Source organism: Rhopalosiphum maidis, chromosome 4 (assembly GCF_003676215.2).
Source record: "Rhopalosiphum maidis isolate BTI-1 chromosome 4, ASM367621v3, whole genome shotgun sequence".
Classification (NCBI taxonomy): domain Eukaryota; kingdom Metazoa; phylum Arthropoda; class Insecta; order Hemiptera; family Aphididae; genus Rhopalosiphum; species Rhopalosiphum maidis.
In genome coordinates this window covers 2,401,929-2,422,901 of record NC_040880.1, presented here as the reverse complement: position 1 = coordinate 2,422,901, position 20,973 = coordinate 2,401,929, and the positions used below count along the sequence as shown (strand labels likewise).

At 33.1% G+C, this 20,973-nt stretch overlaps 1 protein-coding gene across 4 annotated transcripts in view; it reads right to left on the bottom strand.

The window, feature by feature from the left end:
* LOC113549843 (leucine-rich repeat-containing protein 24-like) overlaps positions 1-20,973 on the bottom strand; it is a 291,653-nt gene that overhangs the window by 79,596 nt on the left and 191,084 nt on the right. The window lies entirely within an intron of this gene.

Genomic DNA, 20,973 nt, shown 5'->3' with positions numbered 1-20,973 from the left:
TTGAGGAGTGATTGACGAAATGCAATAAACTGCTCGAACGAAATCGTAAACACGAATAATCGAATGATAATAGAATGCATGCGCATATATATTATTGTAATTATATTATGATTACCACTATGTTAATTTCGTGTCAGAAACGATGTTAATATTGAGGAAAAAACCCATGAGTTTATACTTTAAATATGTATAATACCTACGCGGATTTCTGCGGTACGTTACCTGCAGTGTATATTATAAGGTCGCAAAATATATTTTCGTAATACGACCGATGGAGGTAAGCGAGCACTCGTTCTCGTTTATTCGCCTGGCGTTTTCGTTTTTACCGAAAACCATCCCCTTATCCACGTCATATAACCCTCACAAAACACCCCAATCGGCCACCGGGGAATTAAAATCGTGTCGTAAAGATTACTACACTGTACAATACGTTAGGTTATTTATAAATATAGGTATACACACTATAAACACACGCACACGCCAATATTTCAAACAAATTATTCATAATGTTTTATAGCAGTCCGATTGCATTAATTATGACCGTTAGGAAATTCGAAAATTATATAATATCTGAAAAGCATTATGTATAATAAGTATTTTTTTATCTTTTAAATATATACATATTATATATATTTCATTTTAAGTACGCTATGCGGCAGTTGAAAATATTTTCATCGAAAATTTGGCGAGAACGCAAAAAGCAAACGGTATGGACAAAAATTCAATACCGGACTTATAGATACGCGCAGTTTTTAATTATTCCATAAACGTTATACTATATAAATACGAGATTGAAGATGAACCGTAATATGCAATATTATTTTTATTATTAAGTACGATTTTGTACGATATTTACTAATATCCAAATCCTCCGGGCTTTAGATCAGATGATATTCGTAGAACGATTAATTTTTCATGTGACACGCTTATTTGTATTGCGATTCAGTCAGATTTAACTATAGATGTCAGATGATTATCTGATGTTTTATCAACCCTAAAAAATACATTATTTAAATAAAATTGTATTTTAAAACACGTACACAATTCGCATTGATCGAGCACGTTAATATTTAAACATTTTGAAGCTACCACCTCCATCGGCTTTGCCATACCAATCTCTGCCCTCAATAATCGGGATTATAAAAAGAGTTACAAAAAACATATCATGATTAGACCTATACAAAAATAATTCCAGTAGCAGTATCTCAAATGTCTTACGAAAATCGGTCAATGATAGATTGTATAGAATTTATTTTAAATATTGGATATTACATGTATACATCATTAGGATACGAAATAAATTTCAGATAAACTAATTTTATATAACAAAAATGTAAATAAAATTTACATTGTTATAAGTTGTTAAAAATTATTATTATTGTTGTAGTTATATTTACATCCGTTTATAAATTTGAAGGAGTGAAAAGGAATATTGTATGTACTATTATTATAATGATTTTATAAATATACCAGTAAGTTATTCATTAAAAATATAGAATGATACAATCATTTGTTTAATATAAAGTAGAATAAAAAAAAAAAAATTGGTTTCTTGAATAAAAAAAAAAATAATGGGTTTTTGTTTGCTTTTTTGAATTTTAGTAAGCGGACCACTAAACATTTAGAAACGTAATCGTTTGAAGTTAAATGAATTTCAGATCCCGAGTGATGTAATTTTTTTTTTTTTTTTGTGATATTTAATTTGAAAATAAGCGATTTTGATTAAATTCCTTTGAGTTCGGTGAAACGTCAAGAAGAAAAATGACAATCTACAATTTATTATTTATGCTTTTACTAGATATTAAATGTACAAGATATTTTTACACTGATGTATTATGTATTATCAAATAATAAATAATTTTTTTGATTTTTTTTCAATGGAAAATATAACTTTTTATAATTTGTGTAGGTATTTTTAAAAATAATTTGAAACATACTATTGATTTTAATGTTTTAAATGTATATTAGGCTTAATATCATTCGATTTTAATATAATTAATATGACTATTAATAATTCTATAGGTAGCATGTAATAATATTTTTTTTTTAATTTGATATTATACTCATTATACAAAATAAATATTTATAATAATAAGAAAATATTTTATACCATGTGCACAAAATAGAATCATAGGAATTATGATTAAAATAATCAAGCATGTTTGATTATATGCTTATATATTATGGGAACACGTTTGGACTAACCGTTATAATTTAAAACTATTATTATATTTTAAGCTTTTTATTTACAATGGAATATAGTGAATATAATAGTTATAATATAGTAATACTAACGTGTCTGGTGAGAAAATCTGACGTTAAAACCTGCAATTCGTTTTTACCTTCAATAGAACAGTATTCTGCAGTATTACAATTGCAATTGTTTATTTTCGCAGTTCACTTATAATGCGCTAAGCACAATATACATACCACATACCTTACAATTTGTTGCGCATTAGTTAATGAATTTCATTATGGTGAGTGGATGGTTACAGATGAAAACGATTGAAACTGTTTATGCTACATTACATACGCACAGAGGTTAGGATTTAAATTAAATAGTCGCTCACTGTTCATAATTTATTATTATTTACCGTACATGCATACTTTAACCGTGAAATTGTATTTTTACACATCATATTATCTTGGATTCAGAGTGAAGAAAGGTTTTTTTTTTAATTTTAACTAATACCTCTTTCTGCTAATATACTTTAGACAGGTTCCAAAAACTTAAACATGGCCGTTGGAAATGCAATGTAGTTTTTACAATAGAGAGGTTGTTTTCTACCGTTTCGGTAAGCCTTTGTCTCCAATCACAAACAAAAACCATATTAAAAGATTAAAAATTGTGATCTATTGTGGTTTTAACAACGTTTTGCTAAAAATCTTTTTTATAATAATTATAATTCGGCGATATATATATTTATTAAGTTAAAAAAAATAATCACAGTAATTCTAAATGAATTGGTTTATTTAAATTGTTTTAATGTCCATACTATATACCTACACTTCAAAATGTGTACTCTCTAATGTTTTTATAATGTCCGTTCAGACTATAAAACAATATTAAAATAGATTCAAACTTCACTTACTCGTTCAATAATATACCCTCTCCCCCGACGTGTGCAGTATTCATGGATTGTGATAGTAAATCAATACATAACAGCATATATTATTATCGTGACTATAATAATATTGTTCACAAAATCCACAAAGCGGCTGGTATTATTGAAGTAAAAATTCTATCAGAAATCTATATAAAGGGGCCGAGTGCTGCACAATATTGACCTAATTTTCTCCGTTGCGCATATAATATATGTGATTATGGTAGTGAAATTATAGTTTACCAATGCGTATCGGAAGAAAGGAAGTTTGTTAGTTGAGCAGCACGTAGAATTAGTACTCAAAACGAGTACGTGCTCTGTACTCGCTATATGTTTTGATAAAATTTAATATACGTGACCGCGTCTTATGTGGTTTCAACATTTTTGAACCATTATTAAGTGTTCGAATTGAATAATTTGTGTATACTATAATATATATAATAAGCATAAATATGTGTATTATGTGTGTGCATTGCGTTTACAGAGGATGAGGACGTAAAACCTAATACCGCATGAAAGACCTATTTTACTGCTAATATTCATAATGTGAAACTCAAGACCAAGTGTTCAGACATACTTATGGAGAATAAGTAATATAATAATACGAGAGTCACGACGATCATTACGAAAACCCGAAAAGTGTATGTCGTAGAGTATTAGCCTTTCACATAATATCTAGCCGCGTCCCACCGTTATTGCTTTGATATTATTTATGCTAGTCAAATTAGTGAATTTTCACAATAATAATATTATAGTGATTATCGATTTCTTTTGTTTCATTAGCGTCTTATTCAATAAAAACAATATAATATAATATGCATTGTACGGGCGAGAAAATAGAAATTAAATTACTTTTTTTTGGTTAAAAAGTCTATGTTTGTATTATTAGATATACATTGTAATACACCGTCTCCTATGAAATGTAAACTGCCAAAACGTTTAAACGTTTTAATAACTTATAGAGTATTCCGTACAACACAAAATGGATTATAGACGCTGTCGACGCCGCATCAACAAGGATACACGTAATTAAATTATATTCGCACTTACCATGTATTGAACATATTATATCGGATCATATAGTTATTTTTCAGCCGATGTGGTATATGGAAACGGAAACCTGCATGGTCATAACCTTTGGCTTTATGTGCACAGTAAGGATAAACAATAATGCTGGTTACCTTAATTCGACTTGTACGAAACGGTAAGGGATCATCGTTGTTTAAAATCGCCCGGCGGACCAAACTGGCATTAATTATACGCCGTCCCTTTAATCATAGCTAAACCGGTGCAGTCAGGCGGACGCGCACCCGTGTTACGTATATGTATATATTTATGCATAATAATACCAAATTTATACGTCTATATAATATTAAGTATATAGTGTACGTTAGGTCCAATTTTAGTTTCCGAATTATCGTATGCAAATGAATGTTAATACATTATTACTGCGACTCCGCGAGAGCTATGTCTCTGGAAGTTTATCAGTCAAAAGTTCGACAAGAATTATTCGAAATCGCTCAGAATTCGTCGGTCGGCAATTGGCGGCGATGGGTTAAAGCGACGGCGAGTCGTGTTTTACTCTGACAGTTGTCAAGTCCGTAATAAACGTCTCTCGACGAGTTAGACGACGTCGTTTTTGTTGGTCTGGAATACTTCGAATTCCGCTTAGCACTTTAATGTCACCTCGGTAACACGCAATAAATGAATTATACAAATCGCCGTATAAACAACATAATAATAATAATATAATGAAATGTATATTATTAATATAGTGTACACGTATACGCAGGTGAATCCGCCACCTCATACTGTTGATAGTCGACGAAGAAAAATGTAAACACTCTTTTATATAATATCAGTACAGTTAAACGTCAATTTTAAAACCATTTCCAAAATAAATATATTCACATCGACCCCCTCAGTCCCATTTGTAAGTCGATACACATTTTATTATTTAGCACCGAAATCGGAATACAGTAAAGTTTTTTTATCATATATGTTTTTTTTTTTACATTGATTTCTGATTTAGAAATTATATCGTCAGGGACGTCATAATGCAATATTATATTATTTTTTCAAAATACACCAACATCGATTTGCTCACGCGAAGACCAAATTTGTTGTAACTATTGTCATACACATTGTCTCGTGCGGATTACTCGCAATCATATACATCTCCAAACACTCTATTATCGTAACGGAACGACGTCTCACGTGGTTTAAGTACGTATTCGTGTATCGATCTAAACAGATACACCCTCCGAGTAACGGGTAGGGTGTATTATTTTTATTACTGCTGTGCGCGTCTGTATATATTAAGTACGATATATGTATAGTCGACGCACCGAAATAGTTTCCATATCGTCGCCGTATAATACAAAATATGTTGCGTTAGACAATCGATATACGTATTATATCACACGCGTCAACGGCATTCGTAGCTATATTGTAATAACTTATTATTATTATTATTATTATTGTTAAGGGTACGTTGTCTATTATTATAGTCACACCGGTGTGTATTATTTTACACCCGCGCCGCCGACGCATTAGCACTCCCCGGCTACGTCGCAGCTGCAGCATACGCGTATATACATCTATATACACACAGCTCGTGCGAGCGCTCTGCCGAGATATTCCTGCGAATGTATAATAATAATAATAATAATAACGCAATAACGTTACGTAATAGGAAATTACGAGCTCTCCGGAGCTAATTTCTCACACTCGCTGTAATATACGCTCCCGTACATTATGATATTATATCAAGTCCCCGGGGCGGTACCGCCGCCGATAGCCGAACGTTAACGCGATATAAACGTAGGTAAAACTGTACGCGATATATTATTATAGAACGGCCGAAAGAACAAGTGTATCACACGCGAGATTTATTTTTTTAGCACCCCCCTCGTGTACGCTTTCGACATCCGTATATCGACAGTCCTGCGGAGTGCCAAAACGTATGTTAATAGTTTATTACTATATAATTATTTTTATGTTTGAACGTACGTCATCGTGTTATAGTCGTATCGTGTCACGCACGTTGCTTCATCGTTACTCGGAATCATAACTACGCGATATATTATTAATATTATTGTCGTATGCGTTGCCGACGACGGTGGAGGTTAAACCAGTAGTGTGTGTGTGTTCGGCCGGCCTAACGCAGTAATGGCTGTGCACTGTGCAGCGGCTACACGCGGCGAAGACGACCGGGAGGCTGTGGTACATCGGTTGACAGATTCGTTAACGTCGTCGCCACCGCCCTCTCCCCCGCCGCCACCAATTCTGCTGCTGCTACTGCTGCCGCCACTGAAACTCTCCGCAGAGTATAAATAATATTATACGCTCGGAGAGCACGTCGAGCTTCGCATGCATTGTGTCGACGACGCGGCCCCGGCGACGACGATTGATTTCGCGCGCGCGTTTTCTCGACAAAGACGAAGATAGATTAAAACGCTCGAACGCTTTCGATAATGGCATTGTGTCTTTTGCCGGGACCCGACGACGTCGTTTGGGGGATGACGGCGCTACGGCGAAGTACTTACCGCGCCGCCACCGCATTACCGCAAAGAAAGAGAACGACGACGACGACGATAATAATACGCAAAACTCTACTGGCGACCGGCAAAACAATATCAAACTATACACTATACCAGTGGTTCCCAATTAGCATTGAGCCACGGAACCCTAGCTAAATTTAAATTGGACGGGCGGCCCCTTATTGGTAGTAACTTACATTTCAATTTTATTTAATTATATCGACTTTTTTTGCGATAATCGTGTTTATCTATCTATCTATTTATTTATAATACCTGGAATTTTAAGCCCCTGGGGGTCCGTGGACCACTATTTGGGAACCACTACATTATACCGTACGAATCGATTTTCTATTTTCTAAAATAATAATAATATTAGTATTATGCGGACGGTCGCACGAGCCGCCGCCGCAGTGTTCGTCTTATTCTCATTCACCGCCGTTTATATTATAATATAATGATGACGACGATGACGACTACCGCGGCGGCGGTGGCGGCGATGATAATAATGAGGTCATCTCGTGTCGAATGGGTTCAACGCATCGTTCCGGTAAAACCTCTGTACGGTAGGGGTGGCGAAAAAACTGATGTTGCGGAGGGTGATAAGTCGGAGGGGAATGGGAGATGGCGCGAAGGAAACGACGACGGAAATATATTATATAAATACCCTCTATCGGTGGATAATGGATACGATATTTTTCGCAGGTTTCTTTCTCATAATATTTCATCCATTCGTCCCCTCCAGTCACATGTAACCCATGGTTATTTTTCGCCCCCGGGACGGACTCATCGCTGCGTGCCGTTTTCACACTTTGAGCTCCGCGAAATAATAAAATAATATATATTAATTCGTTCCCAATTACTATTATAATAATCGTTTTGATCTGAATGATTCTGATTACCACCATGACCGAAAAAATAAGCGTTTAGGTTTTATGACATTCCATTTGAGAGGAAAAAAGTGCCGAATCGCATTTCTCCAGCTCGCAAGCACTGTCTGTGCCGTAACTATTTAAATGTAAAATTATAAATTTACAAAATATTCCATTTAAAAAGACGAAATTAAGAAACGGTCATAAAATTATATTTACTATAACAGCACATAATATTATAATTATACAGAACAGTGTTTTTATTCACGTAGTTGGTGTTTCAAATATTATCAAATACCCTAATAAAATACACATATGTGTATATATTCTATCTATAAACTGCGCCGTGTTACAAGTTTAGTTAATATTCAATGATGTAATATTTATATTATATTATGATATTAGATAAGTACACATTTACAACAAAAAATGTTCCCCAGATAAAGTTCTCGTGACAGCTCTTTGTAATAACTGCTAGTGATATAAATAAAAATCAAGGTATTAATAAAATAATGGCTGGCACATTTTAGAATGTAAATTTCCATAAGAAATCTTAAAATGCCTATTTTTTTTCAAACTATTATTTGATAATTATTTTTTTTATTACCAAAAAGATTAAAGGTTATACAATTAATTAAGTCATGTATTCAGATAAATGTGCATTATTAATTTCCAGCGAGTAGAATATTTTTATGAATATGATGTGTATAATAATATAGACCATAGAAAGTGAATAGTGATAATTGTGTTTTAGTGTATTTATGATTTCAATTTTAAGAATGATAAAAATTAAATTCCAAACCAGCTAATTTAGTTTAATTAAATGATTTAAAATAATTAATCATTCACACATTTTGAGTGGTTGTGACGATAATGCCGCTGTAATGACGATTAATTTATTAGATAAATTATTCTACAACTAAAATCATACAAAAAACAACTCTCCCACCGGAGTCCATTAAAAAGATTGGATTTGAGAGCGCTTCAAAAATTAGAATTTTGATTGAATGACAAAACAGTCAGTGCATTTGAAATATAAGCATTTTTTTATTTTATCGAAACTCGCATTTTTTCGTTCATTGCAATCATTATTTTTAGAATACGTACACGTAAAAATGTAAAGTATACCAGTATTTAAAACGATATATTATTATTCTACCGTTTTCGTCTGTTTTTCTTGACTATAGCGATATTACAATATATGTATACATCATATTTATTTATTCTCATACATACTACAATATCATGTACGTTATGTGCTGATCAAATATTCCGTTCCACGTGCCCTGTTATGGTGCCGTTATAGAATAGACATTTGTTTAGTGATGTAATTGTTTACACTATATAATAATATTATAAAATTTTTTTTTCGTCGAGAATTTCGCTTTTTTCGGAATAATTACTTTTGTGTTAAAATATAGTTATAGAATAGCACAAAACAATAGGATTGAGCTGAGTAATTTTTTGGAAATATATTCGAATATCGTGTATAATTATTATTAATTACAGCGAATAGTTAGAACATAATATATTATTACTATTATTATTAATGTGTTAGTAACTGAGCTGCACGAGACAACTGCTACCGTCAGTATTCGCTCGTATAGAGCGTTGCAAGTGGAAATAGTTCAAAGTGAAAACCGATGTTTTCCGAGTTAGCACTAGTCACGTTATTCCGTCGTAAACGAGGGTGTCGAAGAATTATAATATGTATACAGGCACTATATTATATTATATAGTGAAACGGTTATAGTATTACGGCGAACACGTCATAATTTATTCAGTTTTAATTGATGGGATCTTCAAATAGTGTATTATTGTATTATACGTATTATACATTATATTATTATTATATACCTGCAGGTATTTCGAGTAATCCACAAAGAGCGTTTCCGTGGAAAGTTAAAATGTGTTTTATTCAAATTTTATATCGATCGCGGTAGATTAAACTCGAGCAAATATATTGGAATAACAATAGAATACGGATGGAATATTAACTATTAACTGTCGTTTTTTATTATAGCAAAGCGTAGTATAATGAAAATAACAATAACAACAACAGTAACACAATACCGTCGTTCGACTGTTGTCCGTACTGTACATTTTTAGCAGATTCAACACTATAGAGTAGGCGATAAACGAAATGGAAACTTAGCATCATATTATTAGCGCTCAATGTCGATTGCAATATTATTATTATTATTATTATCGTCATTGTGAAATCTAAGCTTACATATTATTATTATACTTATAGCGATGGCGCGTTTCTTCGTCGTGTTCATTGTCGGATAAATCTAACGGCTCGAGCGACAGTATAAACTTCAATCATTGCGCGTTTTGTAGCGGTGTACGACGGAGTATAATAATATAATACGACGCGCAGTGCGGAAGAAAGTGAGCACCGATATAATAATATGCACTTATACGCTCCTACGGAATCGCGCGTTGTTGTGAGAGAATTTCGGGTACTATTTAAACAACGCGGTTGCCGATGCTGTTTACAATAGAAAATTATTTGAAAAAAAAATAATAACCTTTTAACCGATCGGGTAACGTATTATTATCCGTCACTTATCCTAAACGAGTGCATCACCGCACTCGAACATTTTTTACCGGACTGTGAAAACGCGTTGTCTCCATAGTTATTTATTATTATACGCAAATCATGATAAATATATTATATCGTATTTATTATTGAAACGCGTTCCGCGGGGAAAATAAACTTGTTACGACGCGTTTTCGATGGATGTCAATTGTTAATATTATTATACATATAAAATATATATACACATGTCCGATGTCTGAATGAAAGAATAAAAGAGAACAAACTATATACCTAGTAAATCCCATCAAGTTGTTTATCGGAAGAAGAATATTCCGATTGTTATAGCCCTTTATCGTGCGTCAGATGCGCGTCAAAGAGATTTAGTTACGAGTTTTTCGATATCTTCTCAGTTGCGTCAACTATCACGATTTGTGTTTTGACAATGCACCTACTATCGAGCGGAGCTGTAAAATTGGTCTTCGTAATATGCAAACATAGACGGTACTACGGTAGCAGCTGTTGGCGCAAGCACTATACAATATATACGTATAAGTATTTTTCGGGGTAGTCCACCCTATAAAATATATAGTACACAACAATAAAATGGAAACGGTTAGTATTCAATAAGATATAAACCGTTTGTATAGTGTTGTTATGATTTATATATATACCTTATATAATATACAGTGATCATAAGATGGATAGAGAGAGTGAGAGAGTCAGTCTGTTCGACGACGATCAGAGATACGAATATACCTACTACACCAGCTTGACCGTATTTTTCTATATTATACAATAGCAATACATGGATAGTCCCATTGATCGCTTGTATTAACTAAACTGCCGTGCCGTGCGCATCAAACAAAATCGAAAGTGGATTTAACACAAAGCACGGAAAATTTAACCACCCACCAACCATTCGTTTCACCACCGCTGGGTTGAGTACGCCAACCGAATCTAACCACGGTTTTAGATTTATATTATAATACATAATAATATACATAAAAGTGTACCTAAACGTTTAAAGAAAAAAAATCATTTCCTTTAATTCCGAGAAAAGTACATTCAAAATTATCTTTATAACGTTATAACCGATGGACTATATAGAGTATTGTCCGGACTGATAAATCATTGACAATGCATTTAAGCCAAATGAAAAATGAACTATTCGCGAGTTATTTGACTGAGTGATGGACCCAGATACGGACGACGCGAGATTAAGAAGCGTTACACGAGTAAACATCATTGGTCGTTATTACTAGTGATGTACAAACAACTTTCGTTTAAATCAATCCTGACTCAATGTATAACAATAACAATAATCGATATAATCGACCGCACATAGACCTTAGAGTAATAATTACTCTATGGCATAGACCTTTTTTCTATCCGACCGCTGCGATCCTGGCTATTGTGAACGTGGCTATTTTAAAACCGATATAGGTAAAACAAACAATATTTTTGAAGGGGCGGAATTCGCAACACTAGTGTGAATTAATTATCCACAAATTTGGATTTTAATTGAAGCTTTACAGATGAGCAACACAAGTAGGTACATTAATAACAATTTTAAATTATTGAGAATGCATGAAAGTTTTTTAAATAATCATATTTTACATTTTTAATTTCCGTGAGTTATCTCTTACTAGAATAAAAAATATTAGTTAGGTTTTTTTCATTTATATTATTTAATTTTGTATTTAAATATCAACAGTGTATTTATTTACATTGGTAATAGTTATATTGTTTAATATTTTCATTATTCATAATAGTGGATTTTGTATTGGAAATAGTATTATTATGACGAATTATTAAATTATATTATTATATTAATTTAATATAATTGATATAATAAAATAAATATATACAATACGTTTTTAAATTTATTGATTTACATTGTACATAATAAATAATTGTTTAATATTTTAACTTTTAATTTTTTGTCCGAGGGAGAATTTTCCGTTCGTTGTGCGGGGGATGCACGAGGAAAATTCTAGATTCTTCTTTTCTTTTTTTATTATCATTATCATTATTCTTATTCTTATTATTTCTAATCTTATTATTATTATTATTAATATTACTATTTTTATTATTATTTTAATCATCATATTCTTATAATAACTTTTATTTAAATTTTCTGTTTATCGGCGATTGCACTATTGGGGTTTCGACGGTTTCTTGTTATCTGTCGCAAAAAACCGGACCGGTCTTATGTAATCGCTAATGAACCAGCTATAAAAGGCCCGGCGAAACGAACAGCATTAACATTCACTGTCTGTCCTCCGTCGTAGCAAGACCCACCCCGGGCAGACTTGCACGATTAGGAAGGCATTTGGTGTCTATATTTTTTGTCAAAGATTTTTTGATTTTTAGCATATTATGTTGCCTGCAATATATATATTGCTTTTACTCATACTATTAAATAGTGATTTTATTCATACTTATTTGCAGCTCTAACGTTTCCTTAGCTCAAGCTCTGGTATGCACAAACGAAATTCGACCTTGGCTTTGTTCCATGGCCTACCACGGAAGTCTGGCACCGTTCGGTGAGTGTTTGGTGAGTTGCGTTTGCGCGAACACTGATTGTCACATCTGAATTAAATATTTGGGTATTTTTTTTCTTTTCATATTCCCTTATTATGCGATAAACCGTCATTCGTAAGTGTCCAAGTGTGTTTCCCAAACAGAATGTATATTCGTAAAAACCCCGTTTCCTTGTGCGTTATCGTTATTTTGTCGACACGCGCAGAGCTACGGCGGGTTACGTTCCGCAGAAATGACGATTCGCGCGTACGTCGGATCTAGTGAGCAGAAGGCACAGTTCCAGTGACTAGTCAGAGTTCCGCGTTACGGGTGTATCGCTCTCGTTTGAGCTGCCCGTCTCGTGTGCCACTATAATGATATGACAACGCGTGCGATTCGATTCTGATCCGATTATTCGGTGGCTGCGACGCCGTTGAATGACATACGAATCTGTTCGAAACATTGTACACATTACGAAAACGTTAATTTTTGTTTAATGTTTGTAAAATTATTGTAATTTTTAATAATTTTCTATTTTACAAGATTTTTTTTTGGTAATACATTTATCCACATTAATTTATTTTGACTTATTATTTAGTTATGAATATTTTTATTTTTAGATTTCCTGTAAAAACTGAGCAATAACTCAACTGGAAAATCGCTATTACAAAGTAAATTGTAAAATTTTTCGAAAATATACTCATAGATTTAACATCGTCTTCTTCTTATATAATAAAATGTGAAAAATAGTTATGTTCACAGAAGCCAGGATCGCAGTTGTCGCATAGAAAAAAGGTCTAGGTATGATCACCGTAGCCTAACCATTGATTAAATTAATAATTATTATCATTAATTAATTTTTTTTTCATAGTCGATACAGATATACAAATATTATGGTTATAGGTAAATTTTGCATTAGAAAAACCGATGGTTTGCAACTTCACTACAGAAAATGTTGCGTTTCCAACGTTCCGTTTCGAATAAATAGAAGAGATATGCTGAAATAAAAAATAAAAAGAAGGTGGACTCCCCCTCCACGTTCACCCCCAATTCAAGTACTGCTCTTGAGATTCTGGCAATAAATGTGAGTGTATATGATGTTATGATATAATTTTTAGACGAATTTTACCATTTCAAAATTTTTTCCGGAACTGAATGGTAAAAAGTATTTATAGAATTTCTTAATACCGTTCAGAAGTATTATAAGTGTTATTTAACCAAAGTTTAGGTCTGTATCAAAACACATTATGGACCGTATTTTGTTCAGCAGATATACTTTACCCGTTTACGGAGACTTATTTCATAAATAACTTTGATAAGATACCTCTAGCATACCTGCAGTTATTATTGTTCGCCATATAATGGTCGCAGCATATAAGACACTTGTTCACGCGTCTAAAAAAAATATACCAATCTTTTGTAACAAATATGTGAATTCAGTATTTACACTTAAGTGCGGATATTTATGACATTTTAAAATCTCTTTATCGAGAAGGGGAGAAACGAAAAAAGCGACGTTTATATGTGAGTGCTGTGCGTTATGTTTTACAACGTGAGAAATATTAGACGCATTTCTCAATGTCAGGCGGCTTACTGCCGGCAGTTTAGGGGATTTATTTTTCATGACCGATACGAAATAATTTCCGAGAAATGTATATGTGTATATGCGACCGGTGCAACGCGTGACTTTGAACGGAAACTGACACAATCAAGTCGAAAATTGGAACCGATTTAGCATGAAAACGGTATTATAGCCACGGCCTGCGTATTTCGCTGCAGAGCGAAGTTCAATAAAACAAGTCAAAACGAGAGAGAGTCACCCCCCGACGATTTGGGCATAGGTATGTAGAAGTATACTGAACGGGCGAGATAAATGTTGGAAAACGCAATATCGGAAGAATGTTTCAAGCTATTTGTGACTTTTAAACAAACTTTTTTCACTGTTTTTTTTTTCTACTCCTTCCGTTCCTTATCGGTTATCATTGGAAATTTACGATCTGGAAAACTTCGAGGTACCAATAACTTTGAAAAGTTTTCGCCTGAAACGTTAGGTTAATTCCCGAAAATACACAAACAGAATTATGCATATAGGTACCTGGCGAATTTGGTCATAACTGCAAACGAAAAACAAAAACAAAATAAAAATAAGGAACATTTTTCGTAACTGCTGAAAAAAGTATATGCATTTTGGTTAATATTTTTACCATGTGACACAACGCGCGTCTACGTAATTTAGTTTATTTTCTCCGGGAGTCTGTGCTTCCGGGCAAAAGTAATAAAAGTAGTACGACTCTGTGTGTACACTCACGTATATGGCTCATAGATTAGATGTTTTATCAGAATGTAAACAAGTCTGCCGCCCGGGCCAAATTGGTGCGATGCAAACGCTCTGTAAACAGCAATCATATATTCCATTTAAATTGAGTTTTCAATTTTTACGATGATGCCGCGGCAACAAAAAAAAACATACATAATATTATAAAGTGTCCGCTGCCGTGGTTTTCTTTTCTTAGGTGTGTATCAAAACTTTAACGCGCTGCGGTGCTGATCAACTGGGGGGGGGGGAGTTGGAAATAAAATAAAATTACAAGTGAATGTTGTTTATATACATGTATATATATATACACGTTCGCGTACATAATATTGGTGCGTAGGTATTATTATATTATAATGTATATTGTTATATACGTGTACACTTGGGTGGCGGTAGTTATTATACATAATACAACATATATATATATATATAAATAAGGACTAAGGAGCATGTTGCCTCGCCGGTCGGCTGTATATATGTATATATATAATGTAGTCGTAGTGTACTCTTGTATATGTCCCCCTCTGCTGCCACCGCTCGCCGCTCTACCGCACGCCTTGACAAGCCTTTGCACTCTCCACGTCGCCTCTGATTACATTATCCCGACTAAACCGATGATAAAGTGTATCCAAGTTCGGTGTGCATTATACTAGCTGTATCAGGTTGTTGTATTTAAAAACTTTATTCTGCCATAGACGGCGGCCGATTTTATATTATAATAATATTATATTATATAGTTATTGTTTAGCGTCGCGAAACGATATCGGGGGCATAAGCAGCATTTGGAAGAAACTCACGGGGGTGCAAACGCTTATGGTGATTCACAAACCTGGATGGCGGGTGTTTCCCCACATCACCTAATATTTAACTGCTGTTCTCCAGAAAGTAATAAAAAAAATCTTAATGTAATACTGTATTCTATATTTAAATTAGTATAATATTTTTGACTGCTGTTTGTGGGTGCAAAATGATACTTTTGCGAGGTGCGACTCTGCACCTTAGTGCACCCCCTCCCCAATTGCCGCCACTGATCCGAAGAAAACGATAATAGTACGAGGAGAAAAAAAAACTATTTCCGATATAAATCGCACACGATTTGCGATGGTTTAGATTAGATTCGTCCGCAAACAGCTGCAGTGGAATCGAGTAGATTTATGATCGCGACCGTCCCGGCGGTGGTGGTGGTGCCGCGACGGTCGCTCGAACGCGATTTTCGATCAGACGCGCGCAATAAAGGTAAACGCCCCGGGCGGTTGGGCTCGTAAACTGCACTCTTATCACGTCGACGGATCGGTATTGGATACGTCCATCGTACGTAACGATATCGTATTATCATAACATATTATGTACAATCGCGTATGTCCCGCGCCTATCGGTCGCATAATATTATGCTATCGCGGTCGTGTTATATATTATTATTATTGCTATTATAATTTAATATTACAATATCTGCGTCGCGGCGTTGTAGCAGCGGACAAATGACGATGCATATTTCGCTGTGACAATAAATTATTACACTGTTGAATATCGCGTGTGTAGTGGCGGATCCAAGAGGAGGCGATCGGGGCGATAGTCGCCTCCCCCAACCCCGTTCTCTCTCTCAAAAAAATAATAGTTTTAAGTCCCTGATTTTAGTTTTAGAATTATACTTCAAGGTTAACAAAATTACAGTAATATATTATTTTTTTATATTACAATTGCTATAAAAATATTTTTTTTTGTCTGTACGAGACTGTGGAAAGTAACATATGTGTGTACCTAAATGAATACTTTATCAAAATTAATGCGTGCCCTTTAAAAATCGCCTCTTTCCTGTTTTCTTGGTCTGGATCCGCCCTTGCGCGTGTGCACAGTAGTCGCAGTACCTGTCCACAATTGAATAGGTAGTCCAACACGACGATTGCGACGCAACCGTATCGCGCGTATTACCGCAGTTGTGGTCACTCGTTCGTTTCACGTGTCGTTTTTTCTCGTTACATGGCTCTATTAAATTTTCCATCGCGATTTATACTCGCAACTGTAAACAGACTTGCACGATTTTGTCATACGAGTTTGCTTGTTAAATAAAATAATACGCTACCTCGAAAAGAAAAAAACAAACAAAAAACACGTGCTCGTGGTCTTAAATAAGTGGCCGTGGAGCAGATACCGCGGTCGCCGTTATGAGAGTTGAAAAGCTCTCTCGCACCGTAAAATCCCCACTCAACACTTGAACGATTGTTCGTAAGTCGACTTGCATAACTAGATATTTCATAAGGAGGCAGCAGATGGTATAATAATTAAAAATACAGTCATGGTAGTATGCGCGTATGATCAAGGTAATCTACGTTTGAAATGCTAAGAGAATAGATGGAAATGCGGTGGGTATGTATACTACCACGGGAAATTATATCGATTTTTATACCACTATCCAAAATTATGTTCGTATATTTTGTTTCCCTTTTCCCATTCGTATATATTTGCAAGGTTCTAACCGTGTTCTTGTTTATTTTTAGTCCGACTTGAATCAATGCGTCACGGACTCGTGAGAATACAATCCCAAAATATATTGCCGAAAGGCTGAGATATCGGTGTTAACGTTGCAGTTTTCCCAATAACATACATAACAGAGACACGGATACCGTGTATTATTATGGCATTATGTAAATGTGTATATCTAAAAGTAAATGGTTTTAAACAAAAAGGCTCTGAAGATGCAGGATCAATAAAATACTATTTTCGTAAGATGGAAAGCCATCGGTCTACACAATATATTTAATGGTGGGCTGTCTACAATTTAATCGAATAAACACACCGTTAAGTCAGCAGTGCTAATAAAATCTATGTTATATAATAGTAGTGTAGTGTTGTAGTAATACTATATATAATAATTGGCACTCGTTGTGTAAACGTGTGGATTCTCGGATCTCGACGTTATTGCGGCTTCGACAATTTATCGTTCTAATGACGAACCGGTATATATGAATCCATGTAGTATACTCGTATATTGTAAATTTCTATATCAGTAAACAGAATACCGTTTAAATGAGTGTATAGTTACTGAATCAGGGGCGCACCCAGGATAATTTTTTTTCTTTTTTTTTTGGGGAGGGGGGGGGCTAAATTCAAATCATTTTTAAATATCAATAGTATTTATAATAATATAAACAGAGGTCTCTCCCAGGGCCCGGAATGACAGATATAAATATATAATATTACGTTATACCTAATGTACCTAATGACATCTTATTCACACGTCAAAGCGAACACTTTGATGTTTATACGACGATTTAAATCTATTGTTACGTTTTTCTGAGAGTAAAAAAGATTATACTTACGACGTTATGATGTTATACGTATCGATTTTCGATACTGTATATACCTATTGCATAGTATATCTATATATATAATAAAATGTTTTTTTCTTATTGTAACTATACATTATAGGTGCATATAATATAACGACGTGTTTTACATTTATAAGCTCTCATCTACTATAATAACGTACGTATGAAAATAAAATCCTATTGTGAACTTAAATCCTTAAAGTAACTATATTATATTGTGATTCGTATCTATAAGTTGATACTTATGTCAAACGCATAGACTAAGAACATATAAAATAAAAAGCATAATCTAATACTGAAAATAAAATCTTAGGCTTAGATCTTCGAATAGCCATTTATTCTCTCGGGAGTCCGCGCGCTAAAAGATAATCATGATTTGGTTATTTTATAAGATCGGAATTATTATAATATTTTCCTGACATGATAACGGTCGACGAGAAAAAATAAGTTTTCCGGAGCGGTTAAACATCACTCACGTATACGCACTATGGAAAAACCACTTTAAAGATGGAAAAAGCATATTCACGAAAAGCCTATATACTCGAGCATAGATATTTTCCTCACTGCACGCGTTATGAGAGTAACATCTGAGGAGTAAAATGTTTGGTTATATAAATAAAAAAATAAATATATAATAAGGAAACAAAAATCGAAAAAATATCTTTGCACTTTTGATCATAAGAAATATTTTATTTAAACCACGTAAACCGTTACCAAAATTTGTGATCTCAGGTATTATTGAGTGTATATTATTTTAGTGATATTGTAAAATCTATAGACTCAATTCAATTATATATTACATGTATGTGTGCATTCCTTCCAAATACCTATAAACTTTATTATATTATTATGCATGTGTGTTACAGAAGTGGACATCATATATATATTATTAAATAAACCTAATATAAATGTTAAATATTATAATATTGTATCAGTCTTGTTCGAAGTATGTGAGCGATAAATAATAGTTATAAAACATTTAAATAAAACTGTATTAATCATCTAAATTGGTTGTGAATATTTTATATATATTTTTTTTTTATGAAAAAATCGATTCAAACTATTGAAATAGAATTCATTATTCATAAGATGCACAAGATATTATGCATTCAATTGAATCTATGATTGTATTTCTTCTAATAAAATAGAATAAAATAAACTCACTTTCGTGTTACCCCATCCTGTATTAAGCTGAATTCATCGACGTATACGACACTTATGACTTTTATTCTGGAATTTACTGCATAAATGTATGCAAGATGCTATGCAAATAATTACAATTGAAGTAGCTAAACTATAGAATAGTCTAATATTATACCACTAATATAATATATGACTATATTTATGTAATTATTTTTTTGTTACTAGTTATTGTAACTATTTCGTTTAACAAAAAATTAATGATTTTTTTATTTTATACTAATAAATTATTATTTGACTAATTAATTTATCCAGACAATCCCATTTAATACACAACTATACTTACTAGATAATTTTCGTTATATTCTTTACATTAACAAAATAACTATATAGTGATTTGGGTGGGTGTGTATATACTAGAGTACAATGTTATGGATTTGGTCTCCAATTTATATTGTATGGTGTCTAGGTAAACCATCCGTGAACAATAACCCTGAATGTAAGAACCTCGTAACAAAAATATATGTTTAAAATCATTATTGAAATTTATTTAAATCTCCATTTTTAAATTTAGCTGTATAGAATTTCGTTACTGCAGTATTCTGTTGCATCTTCTTTAATCGCATCAAAAATTATTCCAAACTAGTGAAATATATATATATTTTTAAATTATATATTATTTTTGGTTTATTTTTCCAGATCAATGTTATAAAATTATGAAGTTATAAATTATTTCAAAAACCGGGTTGACAAAATAAGCAAGTGGTATTAAAATCCGAAATCGGGTCAGCATCACTGTACAGCTGAATATGTCTCTGTCATTCGAGAAAACATTAGTATTTTAATATTTCGCTAAGTATTAATGAGTACGATGATCGATTATTGATTACATAAAATCAAGGTTTATAATTTACCCGTGACACAACGCACTACTAATATATATAAATACGCTTTTAGAGATTTTATTTTACGTGTTCTAGTCTATTCGTGTTTTGCTCGTTTGGTGTATTTGTCAAAAGAGTTAAAGTGGAGACAAAAGACGGTACGAAAATATTTTATTAAAAAAAAAAATCATTTTTACAGCAATTTTAATACCTGGTCAAAAGGGCAATCTTTTGTCTCTATCCCTAAAATATTTCACTGAAGTCAGCGCTGCCAAGTCTTCCGGGAGCTGTCGCACGTCGAGACAAAAATCAAGTCAGTACTCGCCTTGGGAAGATAATTGATCCGACAAAATTCTTAGGAACTTTTTTTTTCTGATCAACTTTTGATACTCCGAACAATGGCGTATTATATAAACTATATAAAATATATAGATTTATAAAAACATTAATTTAAACTTGCTTGGAATATATAACAAAAAAAAAAATGACTGCGCTTCGAATTGTAAGTTTAAATATTTTATTATACATATTTAAAAAAATATTTGAACATTAGAAACACATTTAAGTTATTTTATACAAAATCGTTTTTTTTTTTTTTTTGGGAGGGGGGCGGCGTTGAATTAGTAACTTAAAGAATGTATACGTCTATTTTGTATAATTGGTAGGTACTCTACTATAAAGCGCATTATAATATAACGCATTTAGCCATTCACCGATGTTATAATA